This window comes from Panulirus ornatus, chromosome 12, assembly GCF_036320965.1.
Source record: "Panulirus ornatus isolate Po-2019 chromosome 12, ASM3632096v1, whole genome shotgun sequence".
Taxonomy (NCBI): Eukaryota; Metazoa; Arthropoda; class Malacostraca; order Decapoda; family Palinuridae; genus Panulirus; species Panulirus ornatus.
Window position 1 is genome coordinate 123,783 of NC_092235.1, and position 3,663 is coordinate 127,445.

Sequence of the window (3,663 nt, forward strand, 5' to 3'; positions counted from 1 at the left end):
CTCCTGTCCTCCCTGACTCTCGTCTAAAGCCCTCTTTTCCTTTTCTAACCTGACTCTGTCCCAACCTCTCTTCTTCCTGCTTGACTCTCGTCTAAACATCTTCTCCTGTCTAGCCTGACTTTTCGTCCCAAGCATTCTTTTTAGACCACCTGACTCTCGTCCCAATCCTTTCTTCCCGCCTCTCCTGGCCTGACTCTGCCCCAAGCTTCTCTCTTCCTGTTTAATTTTGCCGGTGACTCTCGTCCCAAACCTCTTTCTCCTCCACCTGACTCTCGTAAAAAGCCTGTCTCTCCCAACCAGCCGACTCTTTTCCAAAGCCTTTTTCCCCTGCCCAACCTGACTCTGCCCCAAGCCTTTTTCCCCTTTTCCACCCTTAATTTGCCCAAAGCCTTCTCTCCTTCCTGTACTTCTTTAAAGACTCTTCCTGCCTGTTTGATCTCGTCAAAGTCTCTCTCTGTCCTTCCTGCTCTGTCCAAGCCTTTCCCCTGCCCTTTCCTGACTCTCGTCCAACCCTCTTTCTCTTTCCCCCGACTTTTGTCAAACCCTCTCCTCCTATCCTCCTGGCTCCCCTCCAACCTCTCTCTCTGTTTGCCTGATCTTTTCCCAGCCTCTCTCTCTGTCCTGCTGAATTGCCCCAAATTTCTCTCCCTGTATGCCTGACTTCGTCCCAAGCCTCTTCTCCTGTTCTTCCTGACTCTCGTCCAGCCTCTCTCTTTCCTGCCTGATCTCGTCAAAACCTCTCTCCTGTCCTCCTGACTTTTCGTCCAAAGCCTCTCTTCCTGTAGCCTGATTTTCTCCCAACTCCTCTCCTTCCTCTGATCTCGTCCCAAGACTCTTTCCTGTCTACCTGACTCTCGTCCAAGCCTCTCTCTCCTGTCCTGCCTGACTCTCGTCCAAAGCTCTCTCTCTGTCCTGCCTGACTCTCGTCCCAAGCTCTCTCTACCTGTCCTGACTCGGCTCTGTCCAATGCCTCTCTTCCTGTCCTGCCTGACTTCGTCCAACCTCTCTCTCCTGTCTTGCGACTCTCGTCCAAACCTTCTCTCCTGTCCTCCTGACTCTCGTACAAGCCTGTCTCTCCCTCCAGCCTGACTCTGCTCCAAAGCTCTCTCTCCTGTCCATGCCTGATCTCTGTCCCAAGCCTCTTCTCTGTCAGCCTGAACTTGTCCCTAAGCCTCTCCTCCTGTTCCTGAATGACTCTCGTCTCAACTACTCTCTCCTGTCCTGTGACTCTCTTCCAAGCCTCTCTCTCTCTTCCTAGCGACTCTCGTCCCAAGCCTTTCTCTCTGTCGAACCTGACTCTCGTCCAAGCCTCTTCACTCTCTGCACTTACTCTCGTTCAAGCCTTCTCTCTTCCTGCATGACTCTCGTCCCAGCCTCTCTCTTCCTGATCTACTTCGTGCCAGGACTCTCTCTCCAATCCTGCCTGACTCTGTAAGCTCTCTCTTCCTTTCTCTGCCAGACCTCTGTCCCTCCTCTTTCCGTCATCTCCCGCCTGACTCTCGTCCTAAGCCTCTCTCTCCTATCTGCCTGCTCTCGTCCCAAACCTCTCTCCCCTTTTATCTGCCTGACTCTCGTCCCAAGCCTCTCTCCTGTCCTGACTCTGTCCTGACCCTCTCTCTCCTCCTGCCTGCTCTCGTCCGTCTCTTCCTGTCCATCCTACTCTGTCCAAGCCTCTTCTCCTGTCCTGCCTGACTCTCGTCCCAAGCTCTCTCTCCTGTCCTCTGACTCTCGTCCCAAGATCTCTCTCCTTCTCCTGACTCTGTCCAAGCTCTCTCTCCTGTCCCTGATCTCGTCCCAAGTCTTCCTCCGTCTGCCTGTCTCGTCCAAGCTCTCCTGTCTGGTCCAGTTCCTTTCTCCTCTCCTCCTGACTCTCGTCCCAAGACTCTCTCTCCTGTCCTGCTGACTCTCGTCCAAAGCCTCTCTTTTCTGTCCTGCCTGACTCTGTCCCAAGCCTCTCTCTCCTGTCTGACCTGACTCTCGTCCCAAGACTCTCTCCTGCCTCTCTCGCCTTGACTCTCTTTCCCAACATCTTTCCTTTCCAGCCTGACTTTTGTCCAAGCCTTTCTCTCTCCTGTCGAATGCTCTCGTCCAACCCTTTCTCTCCTGCCTCCCTTTGACTCTCGTCACAAGCCTTCTCTCCTGTCCTGCCTGAACTCTGTCCCAAGCCTCTTTCTCCTGGCGTGCCTTTAACTCTCGTCCCAAGCCTCTACTCCTATTGACTTGACTCTCGTTCTAAGCCTGTCTCTCCTTTCCAGCTGACTGTCGTCCAAGCCTCTCTCTTCTGTCTAGCTGACTCTCGTTCAAGCCCTCTTCTCTGTCCTGCTGACTTTCGTCCAAGGCCTTTTCTCCTATCCAGCCTGACTCTCGTCCAGCCTCTCTCTCCTATCCTGCCTGACTCTCGTCCAAGCCTCTTCTCCTGTCTACCTGACTCTCGTCCCAAGCCTCTCTCTCTGTCCTGCCTGACTCTCGTCCTAACCTCTCTCTCCTGTCCTGCTGACTTCGTCAAAGCCCCCTCTCTCCTGTCCGGCCTGACTCTCGTTAGCTTTCCCCTCCTCCTCTCCGGCATGAATCTTGGTCCCAAGCCTCTCTCTCCTGTCCTGCTGACTCTCGTCCCAAGCCTCTCTCTCATGTCCTGCCTGACTCTCGTCCAAAGCCTCTCTCTCCTGTCTGCCTGACTCTCTTCCCAAGCCTCTCTCTCCTGTCCTGCCTGATTGTCCTAGCCTTCTTTTGTCTAGCCTGACTCTGTCCCAACTTCGTCTCCTTCTGCTGACTCTCGTCCAAAGCCTCTCTTCCTGTCCAGCCTGACTCTCGTCCCAAAGCCTTCTCTCTATCCTGCCTGATCTCGTCCCAAACCTCCTCTCTGTCTGCCTGACTCTCGTCCCAAGCCTCTCTCTCCTGTCCTGCCTGATCTCGTCCTAGCCTCTCTCTCATGTCCTGCCTGACTCTGTCCCAAGCCTCTCTCTCTGTCCTGCCTGACTCTCGTCCAAAGCCTGTCTCTCCTGTCCTGTCTGACTCTCGTCCCAAGCCTCTCTCTCTTGTCCAGCCTGACTCTCGTCTCAATCCTCTATCTCTTGTCCTGCTTGACTCTCGTCTCAAGCCTCTTTTCCTGTCTAGCCTGACTCTCGTCCGAAACATTTCTCTTTAGACCAGCCTGACTCTCGTCACAATCCTTTTTCTCCGCTCCTGCCTGACTCTCGTCCCCAGCCTCCCTCTCCTTTACGGCCTGACTCTCTTCCCAAGCTTCTCTCCCCTGTCCTGCCTGACTCTCGTCCAAAGCATCTCTCTTCCTGTCCTTCCTGACTCTCGTCCCAAGCCTTTCTCTCCTGCCTGCCTGACTCTCGTACAAGCCTGTCTCTCCTGTCCAGCCTGACCCTCTTCCCAAGCCTCTTTCTCCTGGCGTGCTTAACTCTCGTCCCAAGCCTCTAACTCCTATCTGACTTGACTCTCGTTCTAAGCTTGTATCTCCTTTCAAGCGTGACTATCGTACTAAGCCTCTTTCTTCTATCTATCCTGATTCTCGTTCCAAGCACCTCTCTACTGTCCAGCATGACTCTAGTCCCAAGCCTCTCTCTCCTATGCAGCCTGACTCTAGTCCAACTCCTCTCTCTCCCGTCCTGCTTGACTCTCGTCTGAAGCCTATTCCTCCTGTCTAGCCTGACTCTC